This window comes from Macaca mulatta, chromosome 6 (genome assembly GCF_049350105.2).
Source record: "Macaca mulatta isolate MMU2019108-1 chromosome 6, T2T-MMU8v2.0, whole genome shotgun sequence".
In the NCBI taxonomy this organism is placed as follows: Eukaryota; Metazoa; Chordata; class Mammalia; order Primates; family Cercopithecidae; genus Macaca; species Macaca mulatta.
In genome coordinates, this window is record NC_133411.1 from 94,552,765 (window position 1) to 94,571,851 (window position 19,087).

General features: G+C 40.0%; 1 long non-coding RNA gene across 1 annotated transcript; it reads left to right on the forward strand.

The window, feature by feature from the left end:
* Window positions 1–6,893: 6,893 nt before the first annotated feature.
* On the forward strand, window positions 6,894–12,462 carry LOC114678843 (uncharacterized). The gene is made up of 3 exons (XR_013418113.1): window positions 6,894–9,115; window positions 12,061–12,251; window positions 12,391–12,462. It is a non-coding gene; the product is annotated as an uncharacterized LOC114678843 (long non-coding RNA).
* The last annotated feature ends 6,625 nt before the right edge of the window (window positions 12,463–19,087 follow it).

The following is a 19,087-nucleotide window of genomic DNA, read 5'->3' on the forward strand; positions in this document are numbered from 1 at the left end:
TCACAAGTATTCAACAAGTCTATAGAAATTTCCAAACTTTCCCTCATCTCTCTGTCTTCTTCTGATCCCTCCACATTATTCCAACTTCTGACCATTACCCAGTTCCAAAGTCACTTTCACATTTTCAGGCATCTTTATAGGAATGCACTACTTCTCTAATACCAATTTTCTATATTACTTTATTCTCACATTGCTATATAGAATTACCTTAGACTGGGTAGTTTATAAAGAAAAGAGGTTTAATTGACTTACAGTTCCACAGGCTGTACAGGAGGCATGGCAGGGCAGGTCTCAGGAAACTTATAATTAAGGCAGAAGGCACACCTTCACATGGCAACAGGAGAGAGAGAGCAAAGATGAAGGTGCCACACACTTTACAACAACCATATGTCATGAGAATTATGTCACAAGAAGAGCAAGGGGGAAGTTCACCCCCATGATTCTATCACCTCCTATCTGACCCCTCCTTTAACACTGGGAATTACAAGTCAACACCAGATTTGGGCGGGGACACAGAGCCAAATCATATTACTGGCCAAATGATTTCCCTTGGGGATTCTGTAAACCTGAAGAACTGAGTAATACAGAAGAGGGGAGAGAGGTACTTCGAGAGTGTGATATTGAAGTTTATGCCTATCAAAAAGATAAGATTCAAGCCAGTTCTGATTCAATGGAAAAAAACGTTCTTTATCTAGAGTTTATATTATTGAAGAGAAAGAGTAAATAAACTGGGGGTATCAGTGGAGGAAGTAAAGCAAAGTGGTTAAATTTATGGGTTTTGGGGGCTGGGGGTCGGACAGATCTGTCTGAAAATTTACTACCCAAGTGATCTTGGGCAAGTTACATAGAGCCTCTGCATCTAATTTTCTTCATCAACAATAACCGAATTGTAGCATTTCAGCATTTACTAGATGTTAGCAGCTGCTGCTGCTGCTGCTGCTGCTGTTGTTAAATTGTAGTATAATTGATTCTTAAACAATGTGACGGTTAGAGACACCAGCCTCCCAGGCAGTTGAAAATTCACATATAAATTTTAAATCCCCCCAAACTTAACTAATAGCTTACTATCAACTGGAAATCTTATCGATAACATAAAGTCAATTAACACATATTATGTGTGATAACTATATTGTATACTGTATTCTTACAATAAAGTTAGCTAGATAAAAGAAAAGATTATAGTTCTAGATACTCAGGAGGCTGAGGTAGTAGGATCACTTGAGGCCACGAGTTCAAGGCTGCAGTGAACTGTGATCATGCTACTGCACTCCAGCCTGAGTGACAGATCAAGATCCTGTCTCAAAAGACAGAGAGAGAGAGAGAGAGAGAGAGAGAGAGAGAGAGAGAGAGAGAAGAGAAGAGAAGAGAAGAGAAGAGAAGAGAAGAGAAGAGAAGAGAAGAGAAGAGAAGAGAAGGAAGGAAGGAAGGAAGGAAGGAAGGAAGGAAGGAAGGAAGGAAGGAAGGAAGGAAGGAAGGAAGGAAGGAAGGGAGGGAAGAAGAGGAAGAGGAAGAGGAGAAGAAGAAGAAGAAGAAGAAGAAGAAGAAGAAGAAGAAGAAGAAGAAGAAGAAGAAGAAGAAGAAGAAGAAGAAGAAGAGGAGGAGGAGGAGGAGGAGGAGGAGGAGGAGGAGGAGGAGGAGGAGGAAGAAGAAGAAGAAGAAGAAGAAGAAGAAGAAGAAGAAGAAGAAGAAGAAGAAGAAGAAGAAGAAGAAGAAGAAGAAGGAGAGGAAGAAGAGGAAGAAGAGGAAGAGGAAGAAGAAGAAGAAGAAGAAGAAGAAGAAGAAGAAGAAGAAGAAGAAGAAGAAGAAGAAGAAGAAGAAGAAGAAGAAGAAGAAGAGGAGGAGGAGGAGGAGGAGGAGGAGGAGGGAGGAGGAGAAGGAGAAGACAAAGAGAAAGAAAGAAGAAAGAAAGAAAGAAAGAAAGAAAGAAAGAAAGAAAGAAAGAACAAAGGAAGGAAGAAAGAAAGAGAAAATCTTAAGAATGAAGAGAAAATATACTATTTATTAAGTGGAAATGGATCATAATAAAGGTCTTTGTCCTCATTGTGTTCACCTTGAGTAGGCTGAGGAGAAGGAAGAGGAGGGATTGGTCTTGCTATCTCAGGGGTGGCAGAGGCAGAAGACAATCCACATATAAGTGGACCTGTGCAGTTCAAACCAATGTTGTGCAAGGGTCAAATGTATATATTAATAGGGTTATATATTAATTCTATCTGCGGATCATAAAAAAATCCAAAAAGAAATACATTTGAATTTCATCCTGCAGGATGAGTGTAATTCGCCAGGTAAAAATGAGCGGAACAACATTCCAGGTAGAGTGAACAACCTGGGCAAAGTCACAAAAGAGTTAAAGTACATGGTCCACCCAGGGATGAAAGAGGGTTTAAATATAATCATAATAAAAGGTCTAGGGAAAAAGGCAAAAATGATTATAAAAATGTAAAACAGGGCTATGGTGTAGCAGGTCACATAACTTGTAAGTGGTCAGGAGTCAAAAAACATTCTAAACCAAGAAGGAGCAGGATCAAATATGTATTTTAGAAAAATAATTGTGGTGTTATGCAGAGACTAGACTGGAGGAAGAAAAATCAGTAGAATAGGGCATATAGAATAGAAACTACCTGACAAAAGTCAAACAAATACATACACCCAGAAAACCACAGGAAATTCTTGGCTTGGGAGGTGGAGAAACCAAGCAATATATATCGCTTTTTTTTCCCTCCCTGTATTACATACATATGCCCACAAACACATGTATTTGTGGACTGATTATCTAACCTCTCCCCCTGTCTTTCCATTCACAAAATGGAGATAATAATAGATTGTTGTAAGGACTGAATAGGTTGATCCATGAAAAGTGTGTAGCACATAGTAAGGGCTGTATGAACATTGTTGTTTTGTTGTTATCTTGCTTCTTTCTATTACATCATTCCTTTCCTTTTTTAGTTTAATTACTGTCCCATTCCCATTGTCAACTATTTTTATGTCACCAAAATTCCAATTGTAAGTTTTAGGCTTAAAGTGTTCAGAGAGTTCTACGATGTTGATTCAACTTAACACATTTTAAAAGTCTACCTCTTGTGTTAGGAGAATTTTCAGGTATGAAGGGGAAAGACCACATATAAAAAGAATCATCCTCTCTTTTTGACACTGAGGAAACTCACATTCCATTAAGAGGAGGATGAGAAGTACACAACGTAGTAAAATATAACATGAGATAAAACAAAAGATAATGAGAGAAGTCACAACAAAATGCATGATGGAAAAGCATTTTTGCTGGAAGTCAGGAGACCCGTGCTCTAATTCAGGATTCAATACTTAATGGACAAATTTCCTGAGGCAAGTTGCTGAACCTTGGATAAGCAGAGAGATGTGATGAGTAGGCACTTCCATCTGGAATTAGACTGGGTGTATCACCATCTGACTCTACCATTTGCCCACTGTGCACCTTTGGACAGGCTACTTGACTTCTCTGTACTTTTGTGGTTTAATCTATAAAATGAGGATGATGATAACACTATCCACTTCCTGCAGCTGCTGTGTAGATCAAAGGAATTAAAACATGTAAAGTTATTAGAATACTACTTGCCATTAAGTATACTCCTTAAAGTGACAGCTATTTTAAATATTTCTGAACCTCAGTATCTTTCAACGTAAAATAAAGATAATAATTGCCTTTAACAATCTGCCTTATAAGATTGTTGTGAGATAATTTATATGAAAGTGCTTTGTCAATCATTGAGTATATAATATACAAATGTATAATGGTGTGTATAATATAATAAGGGACACTAATACTAGTAGGTAACAGATAATTCCTTCTCAGAGTATCCTTTAGCCATCTTATAGATGGAAATTTCACTTGGAGTCCTTCCTAAATGCACCAAAACTAAAATGAAACCTTTACTTCTATCTTGCTGGAATTCTAATCAATGAGAATTCGAGACAATGGGGAAAATAACAAAAAATGTTATGGAGTTTATTTTTTAATAATCATTTGAATGGATTGTCTTAACAGATGAACCTGTAGGCATTGATGACCACATTTTTAAAATGGTATTAGAGTAAATACAGAATATTCAGTCTTTTAAAAATGTTAACCACTTGGGATGTCTGTTGACATTTTGCAAAGCAAACCATAAATGTACTTAAACAGATGAGTAAAACATGAAAATTAAAAATCAGCCCATCTTTTCTCCGAGTACCTTTTTCAAATGGCACAGAGAACTTTACACAAGCTCCAGGCACCTCTATATTTAATTCCTAGGGGCAATGGTATTCATCAGTGCATTAAGCAGCCTGGTCAGGTACTGCTGAGTCAACCTCGTTCTGGGACTCTCCTTGCTTGTGAATGCAGCACACAGGCCTTGAGATGTCATTATTCCGACATTATGATAAGGCATTCACTTATGCTGCTTTACAGGAGAAAGAACCAGAGTTTAAAAAGCCATAGCCACCGATTTATATTACGCTACTGTAACACTCTTAAACAGAATCTCATTTTAAAACACAGTGCCTGCAAGAGAAAAAGCTTCACTGGCTTAATCCATGATTATGAAATTGGTGGTCATTTGGAAGGTGTCTCTTCTTTTTTTTTTTTTTTTCTGTTTTTTCTTTTTCCATCAATAGTTTAATTTTCATTAGAAATCACAGTCTTGGTACTAAGTCAGCACCAATTTATCTATAGCACAAAGCACAAACGTGACCTTCGCTTGCTTGGGGTTTTTTTGTTGTTTGTTTTTTTGTTTTGTTTTGTTTTGTTTTAAGACAGAGTCTCGCTCTGTTGCCCAGGCTGGAGTGCAGTGACACAATCTCGGCTCACTGCAATCTCTACCTCCTGGGTTCAGGCCATTCTCCTGCCTCAGTCTCCCAAATAGCTGGGACTGCAGGTGCCTGCCACCATGCCCAGCTAATTTTTTGGTATTTTTAGTAGAGATGGAGTTTCACTGTGTCAGCCAGGATGGTCTCAATCTCCTGACCTTGGGATCTGCCCACCTTGGCTCCCCAAAGTGCTGGGATTACAGACGTGAGTCACCGCACCCAGCTGGTGATCTTCTATTAATGGAAGAACTACTGTTAAGTCACTGGACTGATGAGCTTCACAGGGCCAACACTTCTTAGCTTGGACATGCTTACTAAACAAGTTATGAGTGCATGCTCTAAATTACCTTGTATGAATAAGGGCTGTAAACTAGGTTATTTTGAGGAAATGGCCACTTTTCAAAATCTTCAAAGTGCACCGGCAAACATGAAGCTTGGGTGTGTTATAATTAATTGGGAAAACAGTGGATGCCTCAATCATTGCATTTGGCAAGATTAATGAAAGAGCTCTATCACAGCAAAGTCTAGGGTTCATAAAGTGCTTCTTGCCGGGGGAATCTTAAATCATAAATAGCAACATGTTTAGTCCTCTGCCCTTTTATAAGAGATAAAATTGTGGTACAAATAAAGTAGGCTTTTTTTCCAAGGTGGCACAGAGCTCAACAAAGTCAAAATGTGGCATTTACATCCCTTGATTTATAACCTTTATAATGTTTACTTAAGAATGTATCCAAAGGAAATTCCTATTGTTTATTTTACTATTTGTTTAGTTGAATTATTAGTTAAAACTTTTTTCTAGTGTCATTTGCCAGAGGGTGATGCTGATTAGAAGAACTAAAACTAGGGATGACATGCAGTCTCACATTTAGCAACTGGATACAATTTTAAGTTCAAAACACAGCCTATTCCAGCAAGAGCACTAGGATTAGACAATAGCACCCCTTCAATCCCAATACTGCCAACAGTCTTTACAGTTGGGATTGTCCTTTCTTGACTCTGAACCACACCCAAAAGGACGTCAATCTGTGAATGTTTATTTACACTTCTTCTTACCATCTTGCACATTATGGACTCTTACAGCTGCCTTCAAAAGAGAGCTTTCAGATAGCCATGAGGAACTAGAGATTTTTTAAATAAATAAATAAGGCTATAAATATAAACAAAGAGTTGATATTTGACTTTGGAATTCAAGGGATACATTAATAAGTGCTTGTGTATCACAGGCTTCCTTACTTTGTGCCTGAACTCAGCACCCAATCTATGTACCCCAGCTATCAGCTTTTCAGGGTCCTGATGAGAAACAAACAAGAGGAAATTAAACACTTGCGTGTTGACAGTACAGACCAGAATCTGGAATTACTGTGAATCCTTACAAGTGTTCAGAGCTCCTTCACTGGGGATGTGAATTTGTCATCGTGTATCAAATGTATGGGGACGCTGCCTGCCAGTAAAGATCCACTCAGACCTCAGAAAGCAAAGGTTAATCTTTCAAGGAGAATTTAGGAAATATTTAGAAACAAGGAATAATTCCACACTAGGAAATCCATAGGTGCTCAAAGAATAAGAAATTTAAATCCTCCACTACATATATGTAAGTTCACACATGCTGATCATCAACTGGCATCTTTAGTGAGTCTCTTCTATTGAACTCACTACAGTAAGTAAGCTGAAGGGCAACTTCTGAAAGACTGTCAACATGTGTGTTTTTTTATATAGTTGGCTGGGTAGGTTTTTACCTAGCTCTACACAGTAACACCAGATTATAGATTAGCTTCTCAGGGGAAATAACTGTACACACTAATTACCTGTAATACAATAGCCATTCACAGAAGACCCCCAGTATACATGACAACAATGAACCCAGTCCCTGGAATCAAGAAACTGTACATCAGAAACAACTCAAATGGCCTTCAACAACCGTTAAAAGGATAAACCATCTGTAGTACATTCATACAATGAAATACTACTCAGCAATCAAAAAGAGCAAACTGTTGATACACTCAACAACACAGATGAAGATCAAATTCATTATGCTAGTAAAAAGAAGCCAGACAGAAGAAAGCTACATGCTGTATGATTCTATTTATATGACATTCTGTAAAAGACAAAACTACAGGAATGGAAAAGAGATCAGTGGTTTCCAGGGTTACAGGATATAGGGAGGGATTGACTACAAAGGGCAACACAAAGAAGTTTTGGAGGATGATGGAATTCTATTTATTGCTTGTGGTCGTGATTACATTACACATTGGTAAAACTCAAAGAATTTATATCCCTGAAAAAGTGAATTTTACTGTAGTTAAACTAAATATCAAAAGTGTAAACACTTCACATAGTTTATTTCTCATTCTCATGTATTCAAGAATTGTCTTTCAAATATTCCCACTAAACTCCTGCTTATCACTTTCAAGAATTTAGCTTCAATGTCAACTCTTCTATAAAGCCTCCCCATAACTCTCTATGTTCCCGCTTCTAAGATTTTTTTTTTTTTTTTAAAGAAAATAAACATTACTCATACAGCCAATATCCTTCTCTTTCAGGGGTCTCCTCCATGCTGGAGTTGGCACGCATTCTTCCCCAATATGCTTTTATATTTTTATTACATAGTTATGTACCAACAAATTTTGTTACGGGGAGGATAATTTTATGTTAATAGATATTAATATTACATCAATGTCACATTTTTTTGAGACGGAGTCTTGCTCTGTAGCCCAGGCTAGAATGCAGCGATCTCGGCTCACTGTAACCTCTGCCTCCAGGGTTCAAGCGGTTCTCCTGCCTCAGCCTCCCCAGTACCTGGGATTATAGGCCTCCGCCACCGCACCTGGCTAATTTGTGTATTTTTAGTACAGACGGGGTTTCACCGTCTTGGCCAAGCTGGTCTCAAATTCCTGACTTTGTGATCCACCCTCCTCGATGTCCCAAAGTGTTGGGATGACAGGCGTGAGCCACCACGCCCGGCCAATATCACATGCGTTTTTTGCAATTTGCTTTTTTTCATCCAACATTGCTTTTAAGATAGTCCATTCTTAAAGAGTATTTCACTGTAGGAATATGCCAATATATTAATTCACTGCACTTTTGACAGATATTTAAGCTGTTTCCATGCTCCAAGTTACACTGTGCCACATTTATCTGTTATTATATCTCTTCTTCTTGCAACACGATGAGCAATTCCAGAACAAAAAGCATCCAGAATTCCTATCCCTTTCCCTAATTTCCGGTACACCTGCAAATCACTGCCTGCGAAATGTGTTTCGCATGGAAAAAGATGCTGTGTACCTGGCACACAATAAGCACCACTTCATAAAAATGTGTTGAAAGAATAAAAGCTGACAAAATGTTATTTTAAATCTAGGGCTCTCTACTCACTTCTCCACGGTGTAAGATTTAAGGGGGAACTGACTCAATTCTCACTGAAAAGTCCTTTAGTATTCCAGTGTGGACGTAAAGAAATCTATGAAACAAGGTCACTTCACAATTCTCTTGCTTTCGCGTTAGAGGATCTCAAAGCACTACACAAACCGCGATTTTCTCCAGTGATTTTTCCTCTCAATGTGCCTCAAGGTCAGTTCAGAGCAGTATTTAAAGCTTGAATACTCTTCACCAGCAGCTGTAAAGGGCCGGGAAACCAGAGTCTGGATGTAAATAACAGTAACAAACTATTCCCGGGTCTTGTTTTTTTCTCGAGGAATTTTTTTCTTTTCTTTTCATGGGTCCCCGTTTGCGCTCTTAGTAGGCTTACCAGTCCTAGTCCAGGAGCCGACAGGGAACAGCCCACCTGCAGCAGGTCTTGGGCCACCACTCGCCCCGCCCCCCATCTCCACTCCTCACTTGCTCTCCCCGCTCCTATTAAGCAGATCTAACGCTGGGTGATCTCCTCTCCAGTTCTTCGTGGTTTCATTGTAGCCTTGATATACAAGACAAATGCACACTGTACTCTTGGCTTACAAAACCATCTATCATCATCCTTTGGACGTGACCAATATACACTGTGTGTTTCAGAGAAATTAATCTGGTGTTTAGGGGGAGAAGGGCATTTCCAACTCAGTCTCCGTGCAGAACCTTCCCGCAAACCCTGTAGCGGCATTTTTCGACACTTTTCTCCTCCGTTCGGCAAGCCTCAAACTTGACCTTCGAGAGGATTTTAAGGGTAGAGCCTTCCTCCCTTTCCCTCGTCTGCTCCAAGAGCGCACGTAGGCCTTCTTCTGAGAAACAGCTGCTCGGGACCAGAGCTCGGAGAACTGCACGTCCAGGAGCGCGGGCGCGGCAGGGGAAACGGGAGGAGGCGGTGGCGGTGAGGGGAAGGGAGGAGGAGGCAGGAGGGGGCAGGAGGTAGAGGGAGGAGGAGGATCGGTCTGCATATGCATGAGGCACCCAGCACTGCCCTCTTCCCCGGCAGCTGCTCGGGCGGGGGCGAAGGAGGGAAGGGGAGGGGAGGGGAGGAAATGAAGCTGGGGCGGGGCAGCCAGAGCAGCCGCTGCGGCTGACGCGGGTTTAGAGAACGGAAGAGGTGATTTGCATGGCGCCTGGTGATTGGCTGATGGCCGGGGGCTGGGACTGAGAGACGACTCCTGAATGGTTTAACGGAAGAAATTACAAGATTCATTCGACTAAAGAAAGCCGGGGCGGGCCTGGTCGGCGCGATATGCAGCCTGTCCGCAAGGGGGCGCGATGGCCCATCTTTGTTCTGGTTAAAGGCTCCTTTTCCCTACTCCCCCGCCCCCGCCCCAGCCCCCACCCCACCCCCACCCCCCATACACAGACACACACGCAGAAAGTGCAGAGAAACCCTGTGATCCAGTCAACTGGCTCTGCCCCGTCTATTAAGAAAGATGAACACTCCTTTCTCTTCCATCTCCTTCATGGGAGACCACTTTTCATTTCAGATTATCACATCAATAAATATTCTTCGAGGAATAAAAAGGCACTTTTCCAAAAGATAAGAGAATATATATGAAATGTGTGGATTGTGGAGAAAGACAATACATGAATGCAGGAGAATAGGCACATATATGTAAATGTGCACATAATCACCTCTGAGAACGCAAAGCACGGAAGGCAAAGACAAACAGAACACCTGGAGAGAACACATATCGCTCACAAGGTCCTCACAGACTGTGCACGCTCTCCCACACACCAAGGCACACACCACACCCACTGACCGTCACGCAGTCTCCCCCTCCACACACACACGCACACACACACACACACACACACAAACCTCAGAAAAGGCATCCAAATGAATTCACACTCAGTGGAAAGACTGCGAGAAAATACTAGAGAAGAATTAAAATGGTTCATCCCTTCCCCCTCCAAAAAAAAATACTCAAGCGAAATGACTCTATTTGCATAATACTAATATACGCAGGACGCAGACACGGGCAAGAAAAGAAAAAGACTCCATTTGATGCACACCAGAGAATACGTGTATACACACACACACAAACACGCACACGCACGCACGCGCGCCTGCGGGCGGGACACACCCACAGCCTATGTCCTCCGCCCACGGGCACGGGCAGAGCACCGATGCCATCAACAGCGCTCAGTACAGTTGTCCAGAAAACATCAATGTGAGAAAAACGAAAGAAAACCACCCTATTCAGCCACGGAAGCACCACTGGAGAACCGAGGTTTTCTAAACACACACACATACACAACAGGCACACACACACTCCCTTGTTAGACAAGAGAGTTGAGTTCAAAGAAATAATAGATGCACAATGGATAACTGAGTGCTGGAGAATGTCATCCGCTTAAACAATACTTTTAAATTATTTCAGCCTGAAGATAGCTTTCTGGGTTGCTCCCTGAAAAATCATACCTAAGAAAAATAAAATTTTCTCATTGCTCCTGCTTTCCTTTTACTTTCTTTTTTCTTCTTTTCTTTTTATTTTTCAATGACCGAATAGAGGGAGAATCCCCTTTCCTCCAAAGGAGGGTAGCCCTGTTTTTGTTTTTCGAGTCCATGAGCTTACAGTTCATTTCCTAGTGCAGAAAGTGCCGGGGAGCGGTCCTCTGCAGCCTCCCAGCCAGACAGCGCCACAAAAAGGCATTATTACACATCCCAAATAACGAGGGTTGTCTATATATTTACAAATCTGTTCCAACATTTAACCTTTTAACTTGCTAAATATCCCCCCCTTCTCTTTCTTTCTTGCGCTCTCGGCTCTCCCCCCTTTCTGCTTTCTCCTCCTTTTCCTTTCTCTTTCTAAAAGAGGTAGGGACGGGAAGCGCCTTTTCTTGAGTCCAAAATGAGTACAGGGACTCTGAGCTTTACCTGACCCTATTCGAATGCCAATTTCGTTTTCAGGCAATTGCGTTTTTGCCAGCCAAAAGATCGGGATTGGATCACCAGGGCTACATTTTTAAAGTAGAAGCTTTTATGCTGCCTTCCAGTTTTTAAACTGCTGCGGAAAAGCATCCCCTAAATCGGAGGGATTTTTCAGACCCTTTAAAAGTTGCCAGTACCCCCAATCCGTGATGTTTCCCTCCGCGTTGCACCTCCTGCCCGTCAAGTGACTAGTAGAGGGGACTTTCTAAAGGCAGCCAGAAAGTTTCGACAGTATTTGGCGACCCAGTCAAGGCCGGGGTGCGGCACACTCCTACTGCAGGGGCCAATTTGGAATTCCATCTTTGAGCATTTCTCACTCCTCAATCTTTTCTTATGAGACTAATAACCTCATTCTCAGGACCAATGTAAAATGTGAAACTATAGAGCCAATGGGCCTTTGATGCAGCAGAAGTGTTAGATTTCTCAAAAATTGGGGCATTCTTACTTTGATGCACACAGAGAAAAGGAAAGTTGTGCCTGGGCGTGGTGGAAAGGCGCAGGCGGCGGGCTACCGCCCCGGGCGGTGCCAACGCCCTACTCTGCAGGCAGGTGCCCTGGGTGGGCTTCCATTCAAAAGACCCACAAACACCCTTACCCCAGGATTTTCACTCTCCGCCCAGGACTCTACTGTGACGAAATTTAAAGTGGCCTGGAGGGGCTTGTCCCTGCCATTCTGGGTTTTCTTTTCTAAAATAAAAGAATTGCAAGAAAAATTCATTGCCTTTGAAGTTGAAACAGAAAGGGTGACTTCCTCTTGGCACATTTCCTCTGGCCTAGAACAATGACTTTATTTTTGTGTTTGTTTGTTTGTTTGTTTCTGAGTAGTGGAAAAATGAAACTGCAGTTTAGACATCATGTGTGTCTCGGATTTGTTCAGGTGTCCATAATATTTCAGCTTCTTCCAGCTTTAGATGAGTGCTAGCCTCTGAGGTGCCCCACCCGGGATCGGCCAGAAAGCACCTAAGGAAACCCAGCTCTCACCTTGGAAGCTTGCCTTCAGCAATCTCAAGTTGGGGTTACACTTCTCGGTGGTCCAATAGCCCGGAGACCCTGGGTATTCGCCAGTCGCTGACTCTGAAACGCGCCTGTCTGCGAGGTAATAATGACCTTGCTCGCGGCTGTCAGGGCTGGCACGCGGCACCAAGGGCACTAAGGGCCGACCAAACCTTGGACAAGGGGAAGGGGGATATGGATAACGTATATATTTTAAAGAGGTTTACTGAAAACTTTTACAGATCCCAAATAGGAGATGGAAGGAAGGCTAAGTGAGTTAAAAAGAAAAAAAAAAGAAAGAAAGAAAGAAAAAAGAGAAGAAAAGAAAAGAAAAGAAAGAAAAAAAAAGTATGTTTACTCTTTGTACCATGACAGATCCGGGAGGAAAAACGGTGGTACTAGATTATTATGCGGTGCTTTCTGTAAAATGCCATCAATTTGCATGCTTGTGTGATGGTCAGGACATTTTCCCCCTATTGCACAAACCCCTTATGAAAACTGCAGGCAGTTTAAGAGTTTTCCTGTTCTTCCTGATCAGAAAAGATATTCATCCAGAGACATTATCTAAATCTGCAAAAGAATGAAGGCTGCTTGTCATTCGTCCTTCGTCTCCAGTAATGTGTGCCACCCAATTAGAAGCAATTTGAGCAATCAAGGCCGTTATGAGAGAAGGGGGTGTTAAAAATAGGTTTTCTATAGCCTCAGAACTCTAATTCGGAAGAAAATCTAAAATTACATATGTATCATTTCTTTATATAAAATAAATATATAATCTGAGTGTCTCCTGTTAGTTCTTATTTTTTCATCCATGGTCCCTCCCCCATTGCCTGCCTGCCTTTTGGGAATTCATAGCCGAAGTCAAGTGTAAAGCTCAGATGAAAAGGGAGTAGGGACCCTAAAAAAAGTCTTTCTGAGACCTAACGAGAGGATCTGGAAGGGGCTTGGCCCAGTCCTTCCGGGGCTTCTGGCTGCTGTAGCGCCCCTGATAGTGGTTGTTATCTGACTTTCATCCGCGGTGGGCGGAAAAGTCCCAAAAGTAGTATCCCGAGATGGAGGGACCCCTATCCCTCGAGTGAACTAGTATGACCCCGGGACCCTGGGTGTCAGGGATAGTGGACTGAGAAGCTGGGCTATGGTCACTGGAGTCAAGTCAGCACAGCTGCCGGCACGCGCGTTCATCTTGGGGGTTAGGGGATGCAGAAAAAGAGCTAAGAGGATGTGTTGGGAGAAAGTGGGCAAGTAAAACATGTTTCCAAGCCGAACACGAGAGTAAAAAACGTTAAAAAGTAAAACAAAACAAAGCATAGACCCCGTGCAATGTCCTCTAGCAGCAGCGATGTGCTCAGGGTGTCACATCTTACTCATGTCCCGCATTCCCAAGGGGTGAGCGCAGAGTGGATCCAAGTCGGGACGTGGTGCCCAAGTACACCAGTGGCGGACTCTGACGCCTCTTGTTTGCATTAAACCGGTCCCTTAGCATTGCTGTTTAAGAGGCGTCTTTATTCTCTCCAGCTCTCAGAAGAGAGTTGAAGAGAGCCGGTCGGGAAACCAACAAGAGCAAAGTTGGCAGAACTTCTAGGAAGTGCAGAGCCAGCGCTTGCTCTTCCTGCAGGCCCCAGAGTTGGAACCCACTCCTGATCATTTGATGCCTTTGGCCAGCTGGGTCAAGGTTATCTGGAAATGAATGGTGTTCAAAGTTAAACATCGAAAACCTGAACCCTGAAAGCCCTGGCGGGCAGGAGGGGCAGAGAGGAGTCGTTCACTGTACTAAGCCGAGCTCTGGGCCCAGAGCGACAAGAGTCGCTGAGGCAGGCAGAAAGTATCCCCTGCACACCACGAGCGGACATCAGCCGTCTCTAGCAAGCTGACAGCCTCCGGAGTGAGAATTAATCACCTGGCAATAACTTTCTTCCAAAACCCAGTGTTCTGGACGGAGTTTAAGTCAAAACAGTTTTCCCTTCCCAGAGGTTCTAAGGGTCCAGAATGAGTGTGGAAGTGGGAACGAATCTTGTCGCCCCACACAGATGTGACACCGTTGTTCCAAAACAACAGCGGTTCGGGAGGAGGCAGCAATGCCTCAACAGGACGAACTGAGGATCCGCATTTGGGTTTCTCAGAGTGTGAGACACAGATCAACTGTCAGGCAAATGCCAGGGCCCCATCACCTCCAGGTGATCCTTTACAGAAGTTTCTGGTACATGGCTACAATAATATTGCAATATTAAAATTCTTCCTAATAGCACTTGATTTATTTCCTATTTATTCTGCTTGCTTGTATCTGGTTTATAAACTGAAACCACTTGATTGTTAACAAATATATCGATTTAACAATTCAAAAAGTATTTCTGTTTTCAAATACTTTTCCCTTGAAAGTAACGTTAACATTTCTTGAATTTAAAGCTTCATGAAAATTGCTTCCAAAATTTTTTGTAAATGTAAATATACTATATTTTTACACAATCGAGTTAGAAATAGGTGATATTTTTAAAATATAGACATACTAAGAAGATTTTTGCTAATGACGTTTTCTGATTTAATAAACACAAAGATAAGCATTTCTTAAATTAATTCCTCCTTTTACTTCATAATGTCACAATACGTTGAAGCAGAAATCAGAATAGATGGTATTGATAAGAAATGTATCCTTTAAAAGTCAAATTTATCCTTTAAATTGGCTCTTCTCATAAAGCAGCTCTAAGTTTAGTATATGTGTATAAATTTATGCATACAACATAATATAGTCTTTTCTCTGCTATTAACTAGCCAGGGAAATTCAAGTCCTTTACTCTTAGTATATCACAGCTTTTTAAATTTGAGATATTGAACTAAATAATCTCCAATCCAAAAATTATAGTTTTTGAAATATTTTACTTCAATGTACTCTGCAGTTATATAAAAATAACAAGGCAATAATAATATCAAAATTAAAATTTCCCCATAATATTTTACGTAATTAGAACCAACTCATGTTTTTGCTGTCTACAAAGACTTCCGAACCTGATCCATCACTCCTAATAGTCTGAGTCCATTAATATACGGAAAAGATGAAAAAGAATTGTGTATCTTTACGCATGTATCTTTATTTTTTTGCAAAGGAGGTCATATCTTTCACTGGATACCCAATGAGATTCATGATTCAAAAAAGAACCACTGATCTACACTTGAAGCCTTCATAAGTGAGAACACAACCACCACCACAGCAATCACTGCATTTACATTTTGGATATAAGTAATAATTTTTCTAGACATCCTGGAATGTAAAATAAGCTAAAAATGAAGAGATTTTTGATTGAGTCTTCCTCTAAATATCTAGTGATTTTAAATGAGATACCTTATCCTGCTGGGGCCTAATTTACCCATACAATTAAGAAATTGAATCAGATGAGCTCCCCAAGTCTGTCTAGTCTTACAAGTCCATAAAGTTCTGGACAGTGTGCAGAGTAACTGGATCTGTCAGTATTCAGTGTTTTTCAAAGCAAACATCACAATTTAGTCATAAGAATATGCTTTACTTCTTTGTGATCTTTTTTGCACCTTTCTGTAGCTCTTCCTTTGCGAGGATGAAATGATTAGTTCTTAAAGTAATTTAAAGGTACCAAACGCTATGTAAAGTTCTCCAGTGGTACTGCTTGTAGTTATAGGAAACGATGTTCTCAGGAATGATGTTATTTATAAGAATTTCATGCCCCTAAAGCAAGCTTAAATTTTCCTTCAGTTATTGAAGTTGGTAAATTAATACCTTTGATAATTTGATAACTTTCTGTGGAAGACAGCTGGTTCATTTCAGTGGTTATAAGAATCAATAACTACAAAAATATATACTCTCTGATAGTATTGTTGAGGCTTTTTCTCCAGTAACAAAGAATCTTTGCTCAATTCTTCACCCCTTGTCCCCAGTCTCACCTCTATTCCCAATATGCAGTCCTCACCTAGACCCATTCTTCCAGGCTGATGCTGAGTTTATTTACTCTGAGCAATATTTTCAGGAATCATCATCAGCAGATTACTACGATGAACATTTTTTTTAGTTTGGCCTCAAGTCTATGAAATTAATTTCCATTTTGATAATCACAAGACTTGCCTTGGAAATATCAGTGACTGCACAAGCCATAGGCAGATCAAGTGTAGATGTTCCATCATCTGAATAGGGTTGGTTATGTTTTCAATTGGAACAAGGTATTAAGTGATTAAACCATGCCAGAGGACACAGCAGTTTTATCAAGCCCTTTTCTATCCAAGCAGGCACAAGGATAGTCAATCCCTGGCCCTGAAAGTCTCCAAGGAAAACTTGGAATGCTTTAGGAAATCATGTTTATAATTAAAGCACTGGCATTTTTCTTCTCATTACAGAATAAAGGCTGAATACATTTTTTAAACTTTACCCCCCCTTTTTTTTTATTTCAATAAGCTGCTTAAGATCCGCTTGCATTCATTGACAGGATTTTTGGCCCATTCTGCTATTCTAGTCCACAACCATTTAAGTGTTAAATGTTAGCAGATTACAAGGGACTAACAGTGGAATATTCGGAATTCTACACGCCATTATTTTAATTCCTACCACAGCTAGCATTCACACAAGATAGAAGATCAAAAACCAGTTTGGGCACTATATTTTGCCCACCTTCTTGTAGATATAGTTAGAACACTGATGTGGTATCCCCTTATTCCTCTCAGCCTACCTGGCACGTGTCTGAGAGAATGAGTGAATTAAATGAATGAATAAATATGCAAGGTACCCAATGTCTATTTAACTATTTAGACCTGTGGAAGAACTGGTAGCTTTTTAGTGACTACTAGCATGGGTTCTATATTATAAATGTTCTTAAATAAAGATAAAAAATGAACACAATAAGATACTAAGGATATGTCATAAATCTGAAATAAAATTGCTATAGCAGTCCATTATCATAAAACTCTTTTTAGAAGTCTTCCAACAGAGGGAAATTGGGGCCAGTAAAACCAAACTTACTGGAAAGGCCAAAAGGTTACATTGTCAGGCACTGTTCTTAGTGCTTTGTGTGGATTATCTCATTCAATCCACCCAGGAAAACCATCTGAAGGCATGGACAATAATGACCAATTTACAGGTAAGGACAACAGGGCTTAGAGAGGTTAACCCACTGCTTAGCATCATATGATATTGATGACTGGCATTCTAGAGTCAAGGTTTAAACATAGGCAATCCGGTTGCAGAGACAAAACTCTTAGCGATTAGGTGGTGCTTCACACAGAAGAGTGTTAAATTAATGCTCATATAACTTGTGGAAAGAAGTATAGGAACACAAAATTAAAGAAAATTTCAGAAAATTAGCAGGTGCTTCCAAGAATCCAAAGACTATGCTTATATTGCTAGTGGCAACAGAAAGAAAAGAAAAGGCAGCGTGACCTGGATTGTAGATTCAGCAGAGCTGGGTTCACTGTCTTAACTCCCATTTATCCACCATGAGACCTGGGACAAGTTACCTAAGCTTTCTGAGTTAACCTTTCTGAGTCATTTCTTTAACCATATACTGGCAGTACAAATACTAACCCCTTGGAATTGTAATGATTAAATATAATGGATACAAAGTAACATGTATAATAAGCATATGATAAATATAAGTTATTGTTGTGTGGGATGTAGATTACAGGATTGAGTTCTATCCTAATTGTTGTCTGAGGCAATATTGGCTTTATTTTGAACATTGAAATGCCAGTATTCAGTTAGGTTATACTCCCCCTAGTTGCTTCCACAACATCCTACTTCTTTTTTTCCCATCCTTATATTTTCAGAGAATTTTCTGTTACACTTAATATGAAACGAAACAGTTACGTTCCTTTGTATTTCAGAGGTCAACTTGCACACAATGTCCCTGTCCTCATGGAAAGTACTTTCTTGAAGGTATAAAGAATGTCACATCTGGAGGAGGCCTGGAAAAAGAGGAAGACTACTGTATTTGTATGAGAGAGCTTGAAATGAGAGTGAATAGAATTTTTAATCTGGTCATTAATTTTTCAGTAAGAAGAGTTCTCTCTGTCCATAATGATTTATATTTATTTAATATTTTTAATTTTTATCAAAGTAAAGCATATACATGATTTTTAAAATAGTACAGAATGATTTACAATGAAAAGCTACAGTCTCTTGCCCCAATTTTCTCCACCTCCATTACAGTTCCGCATTTTAAAAATCAGTTTTAATGTTTTTAACTGTCTCTGATTTTTATTCTGCTGCTGATTACCACCATACTGGTAAATAATATATTTACACATCTAGTTTTTGGTTTATCAATTTTGGACAAGGTCATAAACTTCTGCCATAAAAAATGCAGACATAGTTTACCCTTACCACTTTCCACACCATTTCTCAATATAGTTATGTCACTATTTTTCTTGCGTATATTGTCTTTTTAATTTTAATTAATAAATTTTCACATGTATTTCTTGATTCGTTAACCACAGGTAATATCTCTTGATTTCACACTTTAGCTCTCCTCCTGTCACCACCCAAATAATATTCTTTGCATTCTGTGATTATCTTATTACAATTGAAGACCGTATATTCTGCTATTTAATCCATAAAATTAAGATTTTTGTGTTTTTTTATAAGTTCAACATAAAATTGAAAACCAAAAAAAGTTTAAATTGTCATGATGAAATAAAAATTATTGCAATTGATGACCTTATATTCTGCTTTTTAATTCATACAAATAAGACTTTTGTACTTTTTTATAAGATGAACATAAAATTGAAAATCAAGAAAGGTTTTAAATTGTCATGATGAAATAAATATTATTTATTGTACAACCATAATTGTAATTCCTCTCTTGCAGCCTTTTTGTTTTTCCTAGAGTTTCCTATTGCCTTTCTTTTTTTCTTGAATTGTCTATTATTGTTGGCTTCATAGGTTTCTCATATTCTCGAGAATGGTATCAAATCCTTAGAATCTATTATTTATTT